A 24,409-nucleotide genomic window follows, 5' to 3' on the forward strand; every position below is an offset into this window, starting at 1 on the left:
ATACACTAATTTAAAAACTAACAATAATTAGTAGAAAGAATTAGTCCTGAAACCTGTGATCAATAGAGATTCTGTTATGAAACATGAATTTTCTCATTTTCATATGAACGTCTACTCCCATCACATCTGTCAATATTCACATCTTACACAGTCTTAGGCAGCTCATCACAGACCCAGGGGGCCATGCATATGTTAAATGTTGATTTTTAAATATTCCACAAGATCCAGAGAACACCAGCCCTGTGTACCTCACCTCCAGTACTAAATAACATTTACCATTCTCCACACCATGTAATGGCCCTACATTTATGCTGCTTGCTCTTGTAGTCCATATCATCTAAAGGTGTTTCCTCAGCCCACACTCATCAATGAGCTCTCCCACTGGCAATACATATTCTAGAATGCAGCCAAAATATATGAGCATGACAATGGAGTAAGAACAGCTTACACATTGAACATAGGCTTTATTCCCAGTTACTAATGGTTTTTAAGCTACTGAACACAGTGCTGCTTTGGAGTAACTACTCAGTTTTGTGATAAGCATGAGCAAATAGATACTGAAGGATAAAGTTGAAGAAATAGGTCACCAGAAGGAACTGAATTCAGAGAAGTTGATATTATTTTATAACCAAATACTCAACTTTGTTTCTCATGGATAATGATGGTCTGGGCAATTCTGGACACAGTATAAGACAAGGAATTGGTGGATTTGACCTGATTATTGGAACTTCACACAATGGAGAGCAGGGATACTGGTTGGATATTTGGTTTCTGTGACTGATGTAGCATGGGCCATACTGCTCACGCTCTATGAATTGTGGATGCTGTACACATGAGAGTGAGGTTCTCTTACTTGCACTTGGGAATAGAACACACAGTGTGTCCACATTACTGTGATTGTCATGGGTTGTTTCAATTCTTTAACTTCACGTATAACCATCCATCATTTGATACATTCTACTGAGATCATTTCTAAAGGAGTTCAAGCAAATAACTCATTGACACTGTGCTGGGACCAATCTGCCCAAAATTGCTTTCTCCCATGGGCCTCAGTATCCAGGGATATGAGTTGATGTCATAGGACCTAAGGCTGAGATGTCATCAGATTATTTTCCAACCCATGTTTTTTACCTGTGCAGTGGATGTCAGCTGCAGACCCCTAGGTCAGAGAGTGCTTGACATTTCTCCAGGGTAGTGGAGTCACCTGGAGAGCAAGGCATCTCATCCACATAAGTGATCTCTCCATTAGGCAGAAGACATAAAAGCAGATGTGTATACATTTTTATCCATTAGATAAATTGATATGCATCCCAGACCCAAGAACTGGCTGAGATATTTGGAAGCAGGACCTGATGCTCACTCTGCATTTCTTCTTCTGGCTCCTGAACATCCCCCTCCTCATGTCCAACCTCACTCAGCCCAAGTGCTTTTGGAGAATGAAGAAGAATGAAGAGAAACATGGAGATGTGGTGACAGGTTGTGTCTTTTACCTTGCTGCAAGGCAGAGACCGGTGGGCAAAGAGTATTTCAACTTTGTCCTGGATGTGCTGTAAGTGTATTTTCATTTTTCATATAAATGTCATGATATATCATGAGTTGTAGGTGTGTGAATGGGCAGAGCAATGCTGGGAGCTTCGGTTCTTTTCTCCCAATCTTATCTCCAAGATCTGATGCCAAATATGTTTTGATTTTTAATAACCACTCTTTTCCCACTATCAAGGTGTGAGACTTTTAATTTTTTTCCCAATTAGCCTCCATTTACAAGGCTGAAAGCCTAGTTGAAAACAACATTCTTTACTTTGACCTATCAATAGGCAGCCTTCCTTTTCACGGGTGCCTTTGTGAGGTGGACAGTGGTGTCCTAAGACAAGAAACTCCAGACGACTACAATGAGTTCAGTAGTCACAAGGTGCATTCAAGCCTCTTCCAGAGTCTGCTAATGTCACATGTATCAGTGTGTGACTCCTAGTGCAGAGGCAGGGTCTCTAATATTTGTGCCACTCCTCACTGGGGAGAGTATCCATGTAAGCATTTAGTTCAGCTTTCAGATACTCTGCATGTGATCACCCCACACCTCTGAAGCTGCGAGGAGAAGGATGTATGAGATCTGTCTACTGTGAGGTACATGAGTGTGTCTTTTGTCCTTCACTTACTTGAACACATGCACAGTCACAAGCTTTTATAAATTACAAAGGCCAGGTATATCTCTATCTTCAAAGTCAAAAAGGAATGTCTGCATTTCAAATGTTGTGTTTTTGTCCAAAAAAGCTAGGATATCACTTATAGTGGTGACTGCTTACTCCCCTTGTCATTGTTACAGCGACAGGAGCTGCCTGTGGTAGCTGTCAATGTTTAAGAACTGGGATGGAGATGCTACACACTGGGTAATCTCTGCTACTGTAAATGATGTGTGTGTCTGATGTTTTAAGTCTAAACATTTTATTCTCTGATAATTACATTTACCTCTATTCTTCTTTTTCTTGTTTTTTTTTTTTTTTTTTTTTTTTTTTTTTTTTTTTTTTTTTTTTTTTTTTTTTTTTTTTTTTTTTTTTTCTTGTTTCTTTTTTGTTAAGGATTTTTTTTTATTAATTTACATACCAACCACATACTCCCTCTCTTCCTTCCTCTCACATCCCCAGCTTTCTCCCCTCCCCAAATCACTATTCATTCCCTTCTCTAATAAGGTGTCCTCCATGGGAATCAGCAGAGCCTGGTACATTCAGTAGAGGCAGTCCAAGGCCCTCTCCCTACATCAAGGCTGTAGAAAGGTGTTCCATCTTATATAGTGTGCTCCAAAAAAGCCACCTTGTGCACTAGAGATGGATCTTGATCCTAATGCCAGGGGGGGCCGTTAATCAGATCAAGTTACACAACTGTCTGCCTTATTCAGAGAGCCTACTCCAGTCTCATGGAGGCTCCACAGCTATTGGGCAAAGTTCATGAGGTCCCACTAGTTTGGTTTGGTGTTCTCTGTAGGTTTCTCTATCATGATCTTGATGTCCCTTGCTCATAGAATCTCTCTTCTCTCTCTTTGACTGAAGTCCTGGAACTTGGCCTGGTGCTTGGCTGTGGATCTCCACAAGTGTTTTCATTAGTTACTGGATGAATGCTCTATGATGACAGATAGGGTATTCACTGATGTGATCACTGGGGTAAGCCAGTTCAGGTATCCTCTCCACTCTCGCTAGTAGTCTAAGCTAGGGTATTCTTGTGGAACCCTGGGACCTTCCCTAGTACTCAGTTTCTAGCTATCCCCATGATGTCTCCCTTTATCATGGTATCTCTTTCATTGCTCTCCCACTCCTTCCCAATTACAGTTTGAACATCCAGTTCCCTTATGTTCTCTCAATTAATTTTTTAAAGGAATCATTTTCACAATATTGAGTATTCCTCTGTGTGTGTGTGTCTGTGTCTGTGTGTGTATGTGTGTGTGTGTGTGTGTGTGTGTGTAAGATTTCCCCATCTACTAATGATATATTCAGTTTCTTCATTATTTTAAAGTTTTCATTATTGATGTCCTTCAATTTTATTAAGTTTATTTTACCATATTTCTGAGGCAATGTGAATGCGGTTTTCTTAATTTCTTTCTCGGCAAATGTGTTCTTTGTATGTAGGGAAGCAACTGAGTTTTGTGGTAATTTTGTGTTCTGTCATTTTGATGTAAATAATTTTCTGTGGAGTGTTTAGGATCTCAAATACGGAAGCCTGTTATTGGATTCTCTTTTGTTCTTTGATATGAAAAGAGGTTGAATTTTTGTCCCAAGTATTTTTTCCATCTAGCCAGATGACACTGTGATTCATTTCTTAAACCATTTGTGCAATACATTACATTTATAGGTTTCCTTATCCTGATCCATTGTTGCATCTCTGGAAAGAAGGCTGTGATCATTGTGAATGATTTAATCTAAGGTGCACTTTAATTGGTTTTAAAAGTACTATATTAAGAATCTACAAATAGCTGGTCATGATGGAGCATGTCTGTAATCCTAGCACTCTGGAGGCAGATATAAGCAGTCTCTGGTGATTTCAAGACCAACGTTGTCTATATAGTGAATTCCAGGATAGCCAGGGAGACATAACTGACCCTGTCTCAAAAAGATATGAGTGTTTTATTAAATGATCATATAAGTTTTGTTTTGTATAAATCTTGTTTGGACATCAGAACGACACTGCCTTCATATCTATATTTAGATAGTACTTCATCCATTTCTGCTGAATGGACTAATTTAATAGCTTAATAGCATTGGTGTTAGATATTGGAAGATTTATTTGCATCTAGTAGTGACTACTACTAGTCTGCTATGTTTTTAGTTGGGAGATTTTTTATTACTGTTTCAATCTCAATCCTTAGAGTAGATTTGCTTAAGGTGTTTGCCACATCTTGGTTTATTTTTCTAACAATACCTGTTGTGGGATGTTCTGTATGTCAAATGTGTTTCTCTGACTCTTTAGTAAATAAAACACTGATTGGCCAGTAGCCAGGCAGAAAGTATAGCAAACAAGCAAGAGTAAATTCTGCAAGTGAAGGCTGAGAAGAGAACTGCAGCTGCCATGAAAGAGAGTAAGTACTGGTAAGCCACGAGCCATGTGCAAGTATAGATTAATAAAAATGGGTTAATTTAAGATATAAAAACAATACAAGAAGCCTGCCACAGCCATTCATTTTGTAAATAATATAGGTCTCTGTGTGTTTACTTGGTTGGCAGCTCTGGGACTGATGGATGACAGAGATTTGTCCTGACTGTGGGCCAGGCAAAAAACTCCAGCTACAGATACCTAAAGAAAATGCAACAAGAATGTCATTCAAACAATTTCAGAAATTGAAAGGAAAGTAATAGAACAATGATATTTCAAAAACTCAGTATGTCCCTGACACCAAAACCAAATAAGGAAACATCAAAACAGAATAAAGGAAAAGGCAATTATAGGCAAATATTACTGATGTATTTAACCAAATATTCTCCAGAAAATGCATGCAATCCAAATTCAAGTATGTATCAGCAAGATCCGCTGTGGACTAGGTGCCTCATTCCAGGGTTGGAAAGATGGTTTAACACCAAAACTCAGTGAATGTCACAGATAGCTTTAATAGACAAGGCAGACATGACATGATCATCTCAACAGATGCAGAAAATGCATCTGACAATCTACAGTATCCCTAAAACTTTAGGGATAGAAGGATAATGTCTCAATGGGATGAAGTCTGCACAGGACAAACCCATGTCCAGAATTACATCAAATGGAGGATAACTGGGAACCTTCCCTTAAAAACACAGAAGGAGGGAAGATGCTCATTCATATATCTCAAAAGTAAGTCTTGTTCATATTCTGCTAAAACAATAAGCCCAGAAAAAAGAACTGAATGAATCAAGAAAAGAAGTCAAACTTTTTCACCAGTAGATAGTATGAACTTGTACATGAGGTGGTCAACACTCCCTCAGTGTGTCTTAGACCTAAAGTATACCATCAGGAAAAGAGAAAAATACAAAATCAAGATACAAAATATCATTTTTGTGTACAAGGAATGATGATACTGAGAAAGAAGTCAAGAAAGCAACCACAGTTACAATAACTTCCCACAATAAAATACCTGAGAATAAATGCAACCAAGGAACTCAAGGGTCTTCATGGTGAAGATCTTGTAACTGTAAGGAAAGAAAGTGAAGACAATGGAAGATGAAACTATCTGACATATTGATGGGTTGGCACAATCAATGTGTACATTAATACTTGGTTACATTACCAAAATAATCTAAGATTCTATGAATCTCCATCAAAATTCCATTGAAACATAACTAAAATACATAGGCAAAAACAATCCAAAAGTCCCATAAAAAATCAGACTCCAGATAGACCAAGCAAATGTGAAGAAAGGAAACAATGCTGGAGGTATCACAATATGTGTGTCCCATTTATAACCTAGGGCAATAGTAACAGAGGATCACAGTGCTAACTTGATATTATATAAATATTTCAAGAAAGCAAAATGGAAAACTCATAATTCAATTCCATGGGTATAGACACCTGGGCTTTGACAAAGGTTTCTGCAACAACCAGTGTAGAAGATTCAGTCTACTCAACAAATATAGGTAGGAAACTGAACATTAAGGATTAGTATCTCAAATGCACAAGAACATCAAGCAAATAATAGCCAAATTAAAAAATGGGGTAAAGTATTAATCAGTAAGATCTCAGAAGATTAAACACAAATGTCTGAACAATACTTAAAGAAATCATTCTTAGCCATCACAGAAATGCAAATAAATACTACTTTGAAAATTCTTCTTACATCAATCAGAATGTCCAAGACCACTAAGACAAATGACAGGAGATTCCGGGAGTGGGGAACACTTATTGATTGCTTGTGGGGGTAAAAACATGTGCAGTCACTATGGACACCAGTGTGACAATTCCTCATGAGGTTGTGAATCTATCTACTTCAAGATCCAATGATATAATTCTTGGGCACATACTCAAAGTATTCTGCATCTTGCTACACAGATACTTGTTCATCATTTTCATTCTTGTTCTATTTATAATTGTTGGAAATTGTAAGCATCCTAGAACCTCATCAACTGAGGAATGGATAATAAAATCATAGCACATTTGAACTATGGGGTTTTTTTTCAGTTGTAATAATTTTTTTTTAAAAAGTAATTCCTGAACAATGCCAGAGGCCCACAGTCAGACACTGTTCTGTGTTTGGGAAATCCTGCTGGAGAGAGAGAGGGCAAGGAGTGTAGGAGCCAGAGCCATCAAGGACATCACAAGAAAATGCACAGAAACATCTAACCTGTGATCATGGGAGCTCACAGAGACTGAACCAACAACAGGGAGCCTGCATGGTAGTGACCTAGGTGTTCTGCATATGTGTGACAGTTGTGTAGCTTTGTCTTCTTGTGGGACTCCTAACAGTGGGAACAGGAGCTATCTCTGATACTTTTGCTGGCGTTGGGACCCTACTCCTTATCCTGGGCTGCCTTAATACAAGGGGAGGTGCTTAAGTCTTCCTGATACTTGATATGGCATAATTTTTTGATAACCATTGGAGGCCTGACCCTTTCTGAATAGAAAAGTAGGAGGAATGGATGGGGCAGGGAAAAAGTGAGGTGGGGGGAAAGGTTTGGATGAGAGGAGGGAGGGGAAACTGTGGTCAGGATATAAAATAATAAATAAACGTTATTTAAGTAATTCTTGATATCCACAAGCAAATATTGGAACTAGTGAAAATCATCTTGAGGAATATACCAAAGCACCACCCTCCTCCCAAAAAAGACAAATGTATGTTTTCTTTTACATGTGACTATTAGCTTTTAAAACTTTGATATGCATTCTACCATCTGAATAACCACAGAAGTTAAGTATGTAGTAAGGGACCATGGTAGAGAGGATCTAGCATGGAAGGGAAAATGGAACATACTGTTATGCAGGGATACAGGACAAGCTAGAATTAGAAGATTAAATAGGGAGGTAATGGCAGAGAGTGGTAATTGTGGGTGTGTTTAGAAGGGCAACTCATACTCGAGGCCAGTTGAAAACTATCTGGAAACCTGCTACTTGGAAGGTTCCTAAAGTATTTACATGTGTAAAGGAAGTCTGAATGGAATCACCAAATAAAGGGGGGAACAGTGCCCCAGCTAGACATTTTCTGCACCAAATATTTATCTAATGCCAGGAACAGGTTACATATCTTGTTGAGTCATTGGCCAAAGGGGATCCATGGAAACTACCAAACATCATTGGCTATTCCCAAGGCTATGGGTTACTCTACACAAGTTTCTGTTAAGGCTTTATTGCAGAACACAACACTTATTATTTTACTGAACATGGAGAAGTCAAGATAGTGCTCTCTAAAGCCTTCACCCCCACAGACTTGCATTCATGGTACTGGAAAGTATTCTGCATTCTACCAGAGGAACATTGAAACCACCAATCCAGCTACAGACTTTGTGATCTACAGTGATGACCTGCCTGCATGGTACATAAATACAATAATGGCATAAATACTAGGGGTTTAACCAACCAATGTCTAACTGGATTTAAAGTCCACTCCATGAAATGGAACTCGACCTGACATGCATAAAGATTCCCAGAACCTCAGAGTATATATGTGAAAGACATAGGGGGAAATCTAGTACTAATTTTCTGTTTAAAGAACACAGAAATAAATTGAATCCTAATGATATTCTGCTATACTCATTGATCAGTGCATCACTCAGCTCTCATCAGAGAAGATGCTTCTTGTAGTCAATGGGAACTAACACAGAAATCAACAATGGAACAGTGTGCAAAGGGTGTGGAACTTTTGACCACATTGTTTTCAGTGAGTTGTCTCATCAATTCCTTCAACTCAAGGCTCAGAGATCGATGTGGAAGAGGAGACTGACAGAATTATGAGTCAAAGGATATGAATAACTCCAAGGAAGCAGTGTCTTCCTGACACAATGGCACTGAGACATATATAAGCTCACCCAGACTGTGTGAGCATGCCCAAGGCTTGTTGAGGTTCAAATGCTGTATACAGGTGTCTCATAATTGAGAGGGGCAAGTGAACACCAATTTTCACCCCTAAAGAAGAAGCTATGTGAAATAGATACCTGCTTTGAAAAGGAAAAGAAGTTTCCTCCAGTGGAGTCTCACTGGGTATATTATTAGAAACACGTCAGGACAAGTCCCATGCACAAGAGTGGTTCAACAACACAAAATAGACAGAAAGATTTTTTCATAGATTATTTTTCTTATTTTGCTTCCCTTGGTCTTCTTTGTGTATTTGTTTCTTTTCATTTTATCATATTTATTATTATATTTTTATTTATTTATTTTCTTGATTTTACATTCTACCCAAAGCTTATCTTCCCTTCCCTCTTCCTAGGTCCCCTACAGCATTGTTCTCCCCCTCCACCACATCAAATCCTCCTTCACTGTTATTCTTTAGATACAGACAGGAATCCCATAGATAGATATCAGTGAGCCTTGGTATATCAAGCTGCAGTGAGAGCAGGCACCCGTCTCCACCAAGCTTGGATCAGGGAATCCAGCAGGAGGAATGAGTCCCAAAAGCAGGCAACAGAGTCAGAGACATCCCCCTGCTCTCACTGCTAGGAGTCCTACACGAAGACCAAGTTACAAATTGTACCAAATAGGCAGAAAGTCTAGGTTAGTCCTATGTAGGTTCCCTGGTTGTCGTTTCAGTCTCTGTGAGCCCTTCTGAGCCCAGGTTAGTTGATTCTGTGGGTTTTCTTGACACTACTGGACCCTGAAATCCTTCCTTTCTTTCTTCTTCAGTATTTCCCATGCTCTGCCCAATGTTTGGCTGCTACAATTTGGCCTACAAGATATGTTGGAGTAAAGATGGTATAGAAATTGCAAGAGTGACCAACAGATGACTGGCACAGCTAGTAGACCCATTTCATGAGAGGAAATCCCCCTTGAGGACAAGGACTCAGAGTCAGCATATCCCAGAGACCTGGAATAGAAACAAACAAAATGGAAAAAAATTCAATGGAAGGGTTATTAATGATATTCTGCTATACTCACAAATTGATATCTAGACAATTGTCATAAGAGACGCTTCACCCAGCAACCCATGGAGACAGATGTCTATTTAGTTTTTGATGTTTATTTTAATTTTCATTTTTATGGCTTTTTTTTCAGAGCTGAGATCCAAACCCAGGACTTTGCACTTGCTAGGCAAGTTTTCTGCCACTAAGCTAAATCCCCAACCCCCTTTGTGGTGTTCTCTTTGCCTTTTTCTCCTCTTTTTGGTTTTGTTTTTAAAGAAAATAGAGAAAAACAATATAAAGATAAGTAGGTACTTGAGGAGGACCCAGAAGAAAGTGGGAGAAGAGTAAAATATTATCAAAATACACTCTAGGTAATGATTCAATTTAATAGTAGGCAATCTCCTCATATATAAAGTGAAGAAGAGAAGCCTACTCAAGAAATGCTAGTGGAAAACCTGCCAACCAGAGGTTGAAAAGAAGTACCTCCCAACCATTGTCCTGTTCCAAAATCAAGTCCAAATGGACCAAACGCTTTAGTGTAAGTCCAGAAAGGATGAATCTGATGGAGAAAACATCTAAATAGAGAGAATAACTCAGGAAATAAGACCACATTTTAACAAGTGTGATTGCATAAAGCTAATTTTGTTTGCATTAAAAAGTGCTATGAACTTGTTAAGAGGCAGCCCACGAAGATGGAATAATATCTACTGGCTGTACTAGACTGAAGAATATCTAGAATATAGAAAGTAGCAATAAACTGGGGCTGTAGACATGAGTCATCAGTTAAGAGAACTTGCTGATCTGTCAAAGGATCTGAGTTCAGTTTCAACCACCCATGTTGGCAGGCACCTCAAAACCACTTAAATTTCCAGCTCTCCAGGATCCAGCTTCCTCTTCTGGCCCCCATGAGAACTACATTCTCAAGCTTCCTATAGATACACACACATATCATTTATCAAATGGGCATTCAGTACTCAAATTACCAAGATGAAATTCTTTGTCAAAGTGGACAAGAACACATTTCTCATTTTTGTGACATCCACTCTCATCAGCCGTTTAGGTTTTTTTCAAGCTCTCAAGCATCTCCTGTTTTTCCAACCTTACAACACAGTAGAATTTGTCAACCTATATCTGAAAATGCCATCGAATGCATGATAATCCTTGTATTAACGACAAACCATTCATCTATAGAGCCTTATCTGTACTAAATCCTGTGCCTTTATTTTCAGAATAGCACCTGAAAACTACCAGTTTGCTCTGCCTTTGGCTTTTGCTGTGGAAGAAATCAACAGGAATCTATATCTTCTACCAAATGTGTCTCTCATGTTCTACTTCTTCACAGACAATTATCATGATAAACATGCATTTCAAAATTACTACAAAAAGGTGTAGACTTCCTCTTAACTACAGCTGTAAACGTAAGATCCAATGTCGTGTAATGATTACAGGACCAATGTTAGCAACATCCATGAGCCTGGCACAATTTTTGGTGTTCTACAATTATCCACAGGTGAGGCTGTTTGGGTGGTAAATTATGGAATCTTTCTCATTATTTGGCTAAGCCTGATGCTGAGGAGAGTATAATGGGGAGATTGGCTTCAAATTTATGTAAATCAAGTTCAAGTGTATTTAATCATGCACTCAAAGGGACATTCCCAATTCATTGTTTGAGATATGGATGAGAAGAAGAATTAGCAGTCAAGGGGATATTCCTTGAACAAACTGTAGAAAGTGATTTTTTTCATGTTTCTAACAGTGTAGTATAACTGTAGTAATAGGGAAAAATTGCCCTTCCTGTCATTTAAAACTGGTACTTCACACACCTCAGGGCTCTCATTGAGATTTCTGACATTCCTATACCTCATGCTGCTCCTGTGTTTTATGTCCTTCAGCTCACCTATGGACCTTTCCATCCTATCCTGAGTGATCGTGAACAGTTTCCAATCTGTATCAGATGGCCCCCAAGGACACAGCTCTGGCCCTGGCCATGGTCTCTTTGATGATTCACTTCAACTGGAACTGGGTTGGGCTGGCCATCTCAGATGATGACCAGGGTCTCCAATTTCTCTCAGATCTGAGAGGAGAAAGTGAAGTCCAAAGAGTCTGCTTAGCCTTTGTGATCGTGATCCCAGTCAACATGGAGTTATACATGTCAAGAGCTGAAGTGTATAACAACCAAATTGAGACATCATCCACAAATGTTGTTATCATTTATGGTGACACAGACAGTACTCTAGCTGTGTGCTTTAGAATGTGGGTATCACAGGGTATACAGAGAATATGGGTCACCACCTCACAGTGGGATGTCACTACAAGTAAGAGAGACTTCACCCTTGACTCATTCCATGGGACTCTTGCTTTTGCAACACCACCATGCTGAGATTTCTGGTTTTAAAAATTTTGTTCAGACACTGAACCCTTCCAAATACACAGACATGTTCCTGGCAGGACTGGGGTGGATGTACTTTAGCTGTGAAGCCTCAACATCTAACTGTAAGACACTGGAGAACTGCTCTTTGAACGTCTCACTGGAATGGTTAATGCTACAGAGTTTTGACATGGCCTTTAGTGATGATGCTTATGATATATACAATGCTGTGTATGCTATGGCCCATGCTCTCCATGAAATGCTTCTTCAACAAGTAGAAAACCAGCAAATCAACACTCTGAGAGAACTGCATTCTGACTGCTCACAGGTACTGTATCTTCCAATGGATGGTACTTGGTGTCATCAATGTTATAATCTTTACATAGTCTCTCACATGCTGAAACCAATATTTGTCATGTATGTGGTGTTTGCTATAAGGGATGGTTTGTATAAGTGTACTCACCTGATTCTGACACCACTGTAGGCTCTGGGGACCTTAACCCTCGTGATTCTGTGACAGCTATATTACAGGAAATAGTGCTGATTCAGTTCAATACCTACTTGTGTACCTGTGTGTGTGAGTATACTTGCATCTGATTTTCTGTATGTCTTCATGTTTGTCTCTGTGTACATATTTGTGTCTTTGTGAGTATCTAAATGCATTTCTGTGACTTTGTATGCATGTGTATATATGTGCTACTTTGCATATATGAATATTTCTCTCCTGTGTTTGTTCGTGACTGTGTATATGAGCATATATTTGTTGTGTGTGTCTGTTTGTGAATGGTTTTTTATCAGTGTGTGTCTCTCTGTGTGTGTTTTTATCTTTATGTGTCTATGTGTTTCTGTGTCTGTGTCAGTACTTGATTGCTTAGGTCTGTCTGTACGTGTGTTAGTGCATATTGTGTGAATGAGTGTGGCTGTATTATGTGTGTGCCTCTGCATGGGTTTATGTGTGGAAGTGTGTTTGTGTGTATGGTGCATATTTATATTTGGTGTTTGTGTGTATTTCTGTGTTTGAATTTGAGGGTTTCTTCTGAGAGAACTAAAATTCTAGGAACACAATGACTTTATTTTATTCACATGCTTTCATTGAGTTTCTCCCTTGGGCACCTTCAATAAATTTGCCTTAGGATGAAATAAGAACATATTTTCAGACCTAAAATAAGGTAATATAGACTGAAGAGTGTTGTCTATCTTTCAGCTTCAACCATTTCTGAAGAATATGCACTTTGTTAATCCTGTTGGAGATGTAGTAAATATGAATCAGAAAGAAAAACTGCAAGCCGAGTATGGCATTTACCACATTTGTAATTTCCCCCATGGTGTTGGACTTAAGGTGAAAATAGGAGAGTTTAAGCCATATTTTCCACATGGTCAACAGCTCCATTTATATGAAGACATGATAGTGTGGGCCACAGGAACGAGACTGGTGGGTCTGACCAAAATGTACTGATGCACACCTCACAGTTTTCACCAGTGTCAAGAGGGCCATTTGGTTTCCATGTGACTTAGTGAAATTAGATGGATGGTCATGTAAAGACTCAATTTTAAACTTCTAGTTGATGTTTCTAGTTTTTTAAAATCTAAGCCACACATATGATATATTTTTATCATATCAGAAACTCTCTGATTTATAAACAAATATAAACTAGATATGACCTATGTTTGATATTATTCCAGTAAAGTTATCAATATTCTCTCGGTATCATTCTGATTGATGCACATTGCCTTTCTTCTCTTCTGCTGAATCTCTATTCTGCATGCTGAAAAGACTGAAGCTAATTGTAAGGAAAGATTTGGAACTAGGAACAGATATGCAAGTCATTAATTTAATTCTTTAATTTTATTCAAGCACTTTGACCAGGAGGTCCTAGATTCCCCACTTCCCTAAAAATACATCACATTTTCTTGGGTCACCTTTGATATTTTATTAATTATAACTTGTTTTTGAAACTATTTTCTATATAGGGATGTTTTGCTTGTATATATCTGTGTTCCATTTGAGTATGTGGTAGCTAAATATGCCTGGTGAGGGATTAAGATACTGAGGAGCTGAATACAAATTTGAGCCTAAGTGTAGGAGTGGGGGATTGAACAGCAAGTGTGAGAGATTTCTGAGCTACCTCTCCAGCCCTCAATCATAAGTTCTAAAGGAATCATTCATTATAAGAGTATGTCTTTGCACCTTAGTTCTTGCATAACTCATTCAAACAAACAAAGGAATAAACAATGAAATAAAAAAGATTTGTATTTTTTCCTTTTCTGGTTGGACAGGCACTTATAATCATCATAATTTGGCTTTGAGAAAATTTGTGAATAAAATATCCCACTATGTGTTCCCATATATATTATAAGTATTGATTCTGATATGTCTGGTTTTAGAGTATCTGAACTACCTTGCCTACTACAATGTTGTGTGTTGGATTTGAAAGGGGTTTACTTCGAGAAAGTGTGCAAACTTAATTGAAGCGATAATTTCAAGTTGCTCAAATAGAGTTGAATCATGAGTTAATATTCTATTTTCACAATGATGAGAATCTTATGCCCAGAGAACAGAGCAAATGGTATGAATTTTTAACTACTGGTCTGTTCCACTAGATCAGAGGCAAGCAATGAAATCACAAGCCTGCTTCTACCAGGTCTAACTTGAACATTAAAAAACATCAACCAAAAGGGTAGGCAGGTCTAAAATCAACCCAATATGTGCCGAACTACAGATATGCAAATCATAATGCAGAAATGAAACTTGCAAACAGTGAGGCAGCATGACTCCAAATGATACAATCATAGGCTTATGTGACAGTGAACTCAATGACATACTAAACAAAGACTGTAAAGAATAATTGTAAGGATGTTCAAAAAAAAATCAAAGAGCAAAAAAAATCACCTCTAAGGACAATCCAATTAGATCACAAACACTTCAAATAATAAGGAATAGAGTGAAGATGTGACAAAAATTCAGTAATGTTATAATAACCATGAAGAATTCATACTAACAGTTTGAAAATGAAAGACACAACAATTCAAACAACAAACTGTATAAAATGTCTTATGAAGAGAATATCTCAAGTAGAAGACAGGCTTTCAGAACTTGAAACAAGACAGGTGAAATATAATTCAAACTATGACAAAGATAAAACAATAAGGAAGGATGAAGAAAACACAAGAGACTTAGGGGACATCAACAAAAGACCAAATTAAGAAAGCACAGGCACAAGAGGAGGACAACATGTGAAAGGACCAATGTATTTCTAACAGAATGACAGCCAAATTTTTACCAAATGCTGGGGAAATATGGCCATCCAGATAGAGGAGGCAGTCAGAGTGCCCACAGACAGGTTCAGAAAAGGATATTTTGAATTTTGAATATTACTTAAAATCTGAATTAGGCAGAATAAAGAGGAAATTTAGGTTACAAGAGAGAAGATCAGTTTCATTGAAAGTCCCCATCATAATCACAGTACCTTTATTCATAGACACTTTAAAAGGAGGGAGTATCAATTATGTGTTTCAAAGAGAGACAAAATTTCCAACTTCAACTACTGTACACAACAAAGCAATCCTTCATAATTTCAGGAAGATAAAAAAAAACTTGTAATCATGAACACAAATTGCAGGAATATATAGCTACTGGAACATCACTAAGGAAGACACTTTCAGACTGTCTTGACATGTAACACTCCTTCACACTGAATATTAAGATAAACAGTAGATGTCAAAGGAATGTGTCGACTACACTAGATCACTAGACAGAAAAACAAAGTTTTGAAATACTTACAAAAACACAAATTGACAACAATCACCAAATAGCTTTCATTAATAACTGAATTTGAAGAATCCCACTCTCTAATCAAAGTACAAAGACAAGGAATTTTTTTAAAAACAAAGAAACAAACAATACTGTCTTTCTACTGCACTCATAAAAAGAATAGAGTCTCCACAGTACAAGAAAAAGACCACTCCAGGTAAAATGAATCAGAAAGAAGAAAATTGTACTCTAATCAATGAACATGGATGAAGAAATTCTCAAGTAAATAACTACAAACAGGTCTCAAAGCACATCAGAAAGATCAGACCCTATACACAAGATGACTTTATTACAGGGATGTAAGGCTGGTTCAACATATGCAAATCAATCAAGTATAATATGTCACTTAAATATATGCTAGGATAAAAATTGTATGCTCATTGAAAAAGATAGAGAAAAGGTCTTGAGCAATGTCCAGCATCCCTTCAGAGAAAGCAAACAATGAAACATAAAAAAACACATTTGAAAAATAGAAAGGATATTTTTTTTAACCAAATTAGTTTTTTTTATAAAAACAGAACATAGAAAACATTGTACTACATGGAGAAAAACTTAAAGCATTTCCACTAAATTCAGAAATTGAATCAAGTGTAGTGGTATTTCCTAGAATTAATGAAAAACTAAAAATTAGGTCACCAATATGACCAGAGACCAATTAGACAGAGAAAATTTCTCAATGAAGTTTCTCTTTTTTCTTGTATCTCTGCTTTGTGTCAAGTTTACAAAACTAAGCTACACAATGGGTGGGTAGGGTGTTCAGTTCAGGCATTCCAGTGGTCACACAACATATACTCCTAGATCTTCCTGAACTTTTAGTATTAGGAATCACCTCAATATTTCATCAATTTGTTCTCACATATTCAAGTGTGGCCTTGTACAAATTCCTGAAAGTAATGTGTTCACTCAGGTCATGTATAGAAAGAAATCTTGTTAACTACTCAACATGATGAGATGCTATAACTATTGAAGGAGTAGTCAGACTCCTCGCCCAGCATCTATCTGATTTTCCTCAGATGCCCTCTGCTGTGTGCAGTGTTGATTGTCACCCTGGATTCAGAAAATTCCATCAAGAAGGAATGGCAGCCTGCTGTTTTGATTGCACCCCTGCCAGCAAATGTGATTTCCAATGAGACAGGTAAGTGTTGACTGCAGGGAGAAATCCTTCAGATTGACTGACTTCTGCTATCTACACTGCACTTTTGAAGGGGCCTGGAAAGGGGCTGCACTGCTGTGTGGTATTCACCAGAGAAGACTGCTCAGACATAGGATTAAGACAAATAAAGTCATTATTATCTGGATGTCAACTGCAGTTGGTGTACAGGACCCCAGTGTAGCACTGAGCCTTTCTCAGGGTCAGATTTGAAGCAAAAGAACCATGTTCTGGGTTGACATACTTCAGTTACCAAGAACAGTGAGCCAAAAGCAGATCCACACAAGCTAAAAAGCAAAGTTAGTACATTTTGAGACTTTCCCAGAACTATAAGGACTATGATGGATTAGGCATTTCCTTTAGTTTGGCAGGTGGTGCTGCTAGGTGGTGAGTTTTATAGTCTGAGTGGTACATCTATCATGGATTCAGTTTTGCTAGAGAGGGTCTGTGGACCTACTAAGTTCTGTGGCCTTTTACAGCACAAATAAAATCTATTCCTTTACTAATTTTGTTTTACAAGTATGTCATCAATAATAATGTCCTTATAAATAACAACCTTTGCCTTCACATATACCCTTGACTCACTGTAAAATCATTGTTGATAGTATTTTGTAAAAGAAAGTGTTTTGAAAAATCAAACAGCCCTGTGAGGGAATTCTACACTATATCTGTCCAAATGATTATATCCCTGTAAAGGTACATGTAGACTAGATTGCAGTCATTAGTCTTTCTAAATATTTGGTTATTCATTTATCTTCCTTGAATGTATGTATGTATTCCTGTGTGATTTTATGTGCAGGAGATTGTGGAGGCCAAAAGAGTGCATACAAGCCCTGGACCTTGAGTTACAGACAGGTATAAGCTTCCACATGGATGCTGTGTCCAAACCCTTGTTCTCTGCAAGAGCTGTAAGCACTCTTTTTTTCCATTTTTCTTCATTAAGAAATTTTCTACTCACTCCACATATTAACCATAGACCCCCTCCCTCCTCCCACCCTATTCCTCTTTCCCAAGGCACACCACATCCCCACATACCTTAAATTGAGTTCTCCCATGAGACTAGGCAGGTCCAAGCCCACTGCATCAAGGCTGTTCAAGGTGTCACACCAAAGGGGAGTCTTTACCCTGGAGGAGATGGGAATGGGGGATGTGCTGGGGAGATAGTAGGGGAGGGGAGGGGGGAGAGCAGGGGAATCCGTGGCTGATATGTAAAATTAAATTAAATTATAAAAGAAGATATAAGAAGAGTTAGCAAGAAGCCTGAGCCATTAGACCAAACAGTTTAAATAATAAAAAATAAAAATAAAAAAGATTTCTGGGGATTGGAAAGATGTCTCAGCAGTTAAGAGCATGTGATGCTCTTCCAGAGGTCCTGTGTTCAATTTCCAGAAACCACATGCTGGCACAAAACTATCCATAATGAGATTCGGTGCCCTCTTCTTGTGTGCAGGCATACATGCAGGCTGAGCACTGAATATATAATAAATAAATAAATCTTAAAAAAAGATATTTAGGATCAATGAGATGATTTAGCGGGTAAATCTCTTGCCACAAATTTGATGACCTGAACTCATTGCAGGAAGCCCATTGAAATGAGATGGAGTCAACTCCTACAAGATGCCTTCTTGACAACTTGCACTTTACACACACACACACAAAAAAAAAAACCATGCATACGCATGTGAAAAATTTAACAGATTGTAATAAAATTGATTTAAGATAATAACTGTAAAGGACATTTATATTAATGAATACCAACAAAAAATAAACAAAACCTTTATGTTTATGAATATTTGAATTAGGCATATGTAGAGGGTAGTAAGTCCATACAGGGCCTGGTCCATGTGAAGGCCACCAGAGGCTTCTGATGCCCTTTGTACCAGAGTTACTGGTAGTAATATGGCACTTCACATGTCCTGGGAACTGGACTTAACCGTCCTGTAAGAGCAGACCACATTCTTAACACTTAGCCATCTTTCCAGCCCCTTAAAGAACAACAAACAAACAAACAAAAAAAGGAATCATAGCTGGCCACAAATGCTAGGTTGGTTTTATTCATGGAATGACTTAAAGTCCTGGAAGCACATCATTGTTTTCCATTATATCCACAGTTTACCACAATTACAATCATATTTCACTTACTTGATGTTGTGGAAATTACAACTTATGAATGGGGTATTATTGTTCACTTCAAATATTCTGTATTACCACTCTCACCTGGGAGTTCTCCTGTTGTCTTTTTCATGCTGTTTTACCAATAACTCCTTCACCATTGAGTACATTAGTAGAACCCAGGTCTGTTGGAGTCCACAAAGGATTCCTAGTGATAACTGAGCATGCATTACCATCAGGGCTGCATAAAAGGATGATTGGAACTCAGGTCTGGGTACTAGCTGTTTGGCATCTATAAAGGGGTGGTCTTTTGCCTCCCCCCTTGGAATTGATATAAAAAGCCCTTTGGAATAAAGTTCTGGGCTGGTGGATAAGGATCTAGGCTCCTGTGAGGCTATCCTGTTTTTCTGTCTCTCTTTTCCTCTATATTTCTATCTAAACCACTTATCCCTCACTCCCCAAACACCCAGGAGGAAAGTCCCCATGGAGGTCTCATGTAGAAAGAAATTAGGGAAGGAAGTAGGTGCTGTGTGTTAACAAAGGTGCTGATAAAAGATACAAGACTTCTGGGAGTTATATATGTATTGAATTTTCTATCTTAATAGTAGGATTATTTCATTTTATAAACTTTTTAGTGTCCCTGTTCCCTGCTGAGGACACAATTAAGGACATCATATTTAATTAATTTTGCTTGAGAATTTCACACATCATTATAAAAGCTCTCTTTATTTCCCAATTCTATTTCCCATACATCACATGCAAAAAAACTCTCAAACTCATGAGCTCTTTTTCATTTACTATTTTCAAACACTCTTTTTTATTTACTGCTTTCACATACATATGCACATTGCACACACACACAATAGATTCAATGTGTTTTTGATGATCATATCGGAATAAAAAAATACTGAGTGTTTCATCCTGGATTAGACCTAGTCTCTGTCTCTCATGAGGGCATCACTTCTAATTCAGACAGGAAGATTCATGTTATAGAGTATCAATAGGATCTGTGTTTGTCCTTGAAGAAGATAGGCACTGTGAAATGGAAGCATTGCTCTTCAGAAAAGTTTCAATTATATCTTTATTAATAAGTTACACGGATGTTGTAAAGTTTCCAAATTACACTGGAGTGGCCTGTCCATAAGAAATGCTGAAGTTGCACTAACAATACTTCTGCTTTCTGCATCAGATATGGATCAGTGTATGAAGTATCCAGAGGACCAGTATGCCAATGCAGAGCAGAACCACTGCCTGTACAAAGATGTGACCTTTCTGGCCTTTGATGACCCCTTGGGGATGACTCTGTCCTGTATGGCCTTGTGCTTGTCTGCATTTACCATTCTGGTTCTTGGGATCTTTGTGAAGCACCAAGACACTCCCATTGTGAAGACCAATAACCTCACTCTCAGCTACATCCTGCTCATCTCCCTCATCTTCTGTTTCCTCTGTTCCTTGCTCTTCATCGGCCATCCCAACTCAGCTACCTGTATCCTGCAGCAAATAACATATGGAGTTTCATTCACTGTGGCTGTTTCCACTGTGTTGGCCAAGACAATTATTGTGGTTTTGGCTTTCAAAGTCACAACTCCTGGAAGAAGGATGAAGTGGCTCCTGGTATCAGGGGCACAACCTACATCATTCCCATCTGCACCATCATCCAAATTATTCTCTGTGCAATCTGGCTGGGAACATCTCTTCCCTCTGTTGACATTGATGCACACTCTGAGCATGGCCACATCATCATTGTGTGCAACAAGGGCTCAGTAACTGCTTTCTATTCTGTCTTAGGATACCTGGGCTCTCTGGCCCTGGGGAGCTTCACTGTGGCTTTCTTGGCCAGGAATCTCCCTGACACATTCAATGAAGCCAAATTCTTGACATTCAGCATGCTGTTGTTCTGCAGTGTCTGGGTCACTTTTCTCCCTGTCTACCACAGCACCAAGGGCAAAGTCATGGTGGCTGTGGAGGTCTTCTCCATCTTAGCTTCCAGTGCTGGCTTGCAGGGGTTCATCTTTGTCCCCAAGTGCTACATCATTTTGCTAAGACCAGAGAGAAATTATCTACAAAAGTTAAAGGAGAAAATATTTTCCAGAACTCACATGTCATAAATTTTAACTGACAAATGTAATGTTGGTACAGAACCACCTATTAGGATACAATGCAAAGTTATTCATTAGCTAGTGACTCTTACTGTTTCTTCTAATGGTGTTGTTTATCAGTGTCATGTATACCACTTTTATCTATATTGTCTCCCATAACCTTCCACTCAGCCACCTATTGTTACAGGACTTGGCTTTTGGATATTTGTGAAGAGTAGAACTGTTCTACTTGTCTCTAATATGTAACTCAGAGGTTTCTTTTTGATATCTTATTGAATTTAAGACTTTAATAGCAATTGATTATTGGGGAAATTGAAGGACGTTTGTGACCTCATGTTTGCAGATGAAGGCAACACAATGCTTCCCCTTGTAGGGGGAAGACTAGAGAATCCTGATGCATCCTGGGAGTTAGAGAAGTAGAACTTAGTAGTGAGCAGAATGTTTCAATATACAGTTAATGTAGAATATTGCAGAAGTTGGAGAAATGTGTCAGCAGACAAAATCATGTACTTCTCTTGTAAAGTAGCAGAGTTCAATACACAGACAAAAAAAAGTAGTTAACACCCACCTGTCACAGTAGCTGCAAGGGATCAAAGTTCTCTTTGGGCCTCCAAGGACTCTTGTACACACACATGCACATAACAATACACTCAACATACCCATATACACAACACACAACACACAGCACATACACACACACACACACACACACACACACACACACACACACCAGAATCCAAGCCTTCTGTCTATCACTGGAAAATAAACAGACTTCTATGGGAAAATAATGAAGTAAAATACACTAAGATAAAAGAAAAATATAACACATTAGATTGAACAAAACAAACAAAAAGAAGGAAAGTAACAAATCAGAGACCCACTTGGTTGCACATTCTCAATCCCATCAAAACTGTACAGTGGTAGCCATTGTACATCAATGTACAATGTACTCAACGAAACTTATAGGGTAAAATGTGAGAAGAAAAAAATAAGAAAAAACAAAACAAAATGAAACAAAACAAAAAAGATTAAAACAACAAAGAAATAAACAAACAAAAAAAGAAAACACCCTGACATGATATTGTGAGACAAGAAACATCCAAAGATGCCACTGAGTTCATTTTCTTTTGGTCATCCACTGTAGCACATGCATTCTATCCTTCAGCATAGTTGAAACTCCAGTGAGACTCCCTTGGTGGAAACTAAACTTTCATTAGAAGCTGGCTATCAACTGGATATTGCTTCTGGGTTAGGAATGAAGCCTGTGTCCACTTCTCCTTTCAGCTCAAGCACCCCTCACTGGATAGTTTTTTGTCAATCTGACACAAGCTAAAGTCATCTGAGAGGAGAGAACCCCAATTTAGAAAATGTTTTTAAGCTGGCGGTGGTGGTGCACACCTTTAATCCCAGCACTTGGGAGGCATAGGCTGGCAAATGTCTGTGAGTTTGAGGCCAGCCTGGTCTTCAGAGTTATTTACAGGATAGCCAAGGCTACATAAAAAACACTGTCTTAAAGCCTCCCACCCCCTTGAAAGAAAATGTCTCCATGAGATCCAGCTATAGGGCATTTTCTTATTCAGTGATTGACTGGGAGGGCCCAGGTCAAAGTGGGTGTTGACATACCTACACTAGTGGTTCTGAGTTCTATAAGAAAGCAGGCAGGGTAAGGCAGTAAATAGTACCTCTCCATGGCCTCCGCCTCAGTTCTTGTTTGATTTTGGTCCTGGCTTCCTGCAATGATGGACTGAAATGTGAAAGTGTATGCAAAATAAGCCTTTTCCTTTACAACTTGGTTTTTGGCCATGTTGTTTTATTGTAGCAACAGAAATTCCAACTAAGACAAGTTAGTACCAGGAGTCAGGTCTTGCTTTGACAGACCTGACAATCTTGTTTTGTAGGAGGACTTTGGAGGACTTTGAAACATTGAATAAGAAAATCCTTTGAGTGTTTATGGAACAGCAAGCTGTTCTGTAGTAGCTTGGAACATAATAACATTGAGCACAATGCAGGAGATGGGAACATGACTTGTGTAATTTGAGAAGGGGGAAGTATAAAGACTCAATTGGAGCAATTTCATATTTTGAATTAAGATTCTGTGGCCCTGGTAGCAGGGGGTGAATAATCAGCTATGATTAACAAAATATCTGAACTGCTAAAGGGAAACCTTTGTTTTACTGAGATACTGGATGCTGGTTGGCTGGAGTTGAGAAATTAGTGGTGATTAAGAAAAGCCCACAGTGGTGGTGGAACATGTCTTTAATCCCAGCACTCTGGAGGAAGAGCCAGGCGGATCTCTGTGAGTTCAAGGCCAGCTTGGGCTATAGAGTGAGTTCCAGGACAGGCACCAAAACTACATGGAGAAATGATGTCTCAAAAAAACCAAAGGGGAAAAAAAAGAGGAGGCCAGCATTGCTGAGTTGAAATCTTCTGAGAAGTGGTTCCTGATGGCACACAGATGCTATGTCCCAGATGCAGTTGTATTTCATGCTGACAGTCAAATTTGGTGGTGTGAGACACCCAGGTGATACTGGTTTTAAAGGCATAATTTGGTCATGGATTTCAGCTGAGGCTTGACACTGTGCGAAGCCAGGAGATGCAATTGGTGAAGGTAGAAGTATACTAGCAGTTGAAGGTCCAAAATTGAAGAAGTCACACAGAGAATTTGAGACTTGGAACCATGAAGAAAGTCTATGATGATGAAAGTGTTGATGAAAGTGCAGCCATGTTGCAGCAGAAGACCCAGCATTGTGGTTGATGTCTGTAGTTGTAACCACTCGTCTTAAAATAAGAATCACAGAGCCAATAGAGAGATGAAAACCAAGAGTTGAGAGCAATAGCTAAGAGCTAAAAACAATGTTGCTGTTGATGTACCTCCCTGAAAGAGAGCTACTTCCTGTGCCTGTCGTTTTTTTATAGAGTTTTTGTTCTGCCTTTTCATTGGTTGTAAATCTAACCATACGACCTCTTAGTCACTGCCTGTCTGTACAGACCTCCAGGTTTTCTATGGTTGGTATTGAGATTAAAGGTGTGTGTATCTAATGCTGGCTGTATCCTTGACAACACAGATCTACCTAGCTCTGCCTACCAAGTGCTGGGATTAAAGGCATGTGCCACCAACGCCCAGCTTTTGCGATGGCTTGCTAATCTCTCTGACACCCGAGCAACTTTATTTATTAACATACAAATCACATTTCAGTACAAATAAAATACCACCATAGATATCAGTACTGTGGGGCGACTGACAAGAACAGAAGCAGCTATAGAGTGGAGCCATCCTGAGCCTGGAAGGCAAGCTGTGTGTGCTGCAGAGGATGGAGCTGAAAAATTGACCCAAGCCCTTTGAATAAACCCAGAAGATAGTAAGTG

At 38.7% G+C, this 24,409-nt stretch overlaps 2 pseudogenes; one reads left to right on the forward strand and one right to left on the reverse strand.

The window, feature by feature from the left end:
- Positions 1-24,409, reverse strand: part of LOC114685600 — a 71,538-nt pseudogene that overhangs the window by 29,091 nt on the left and 18,038 nt on the right.
- On the forward strand, positions 1,353-21,052 carry LOC114685602 (annotated as a pseudogene).

Source organism: Peromyscus leucopus, unplaced genomic scaffold (genome assembly GCF_004664715.2).
Source record: "Peromyscus leucopus breed LL Stock unplaced genomic scaffold, UCI_PerLeu_2.1 scaffold_1098, whole genome shotgun sequence".
Lineage (NCBI taxonomy): Eukaryota > Metazoa > Chordata > Mammalia > Rodentia > Cricetidae > Peromyscus > Peromyscus leucopus.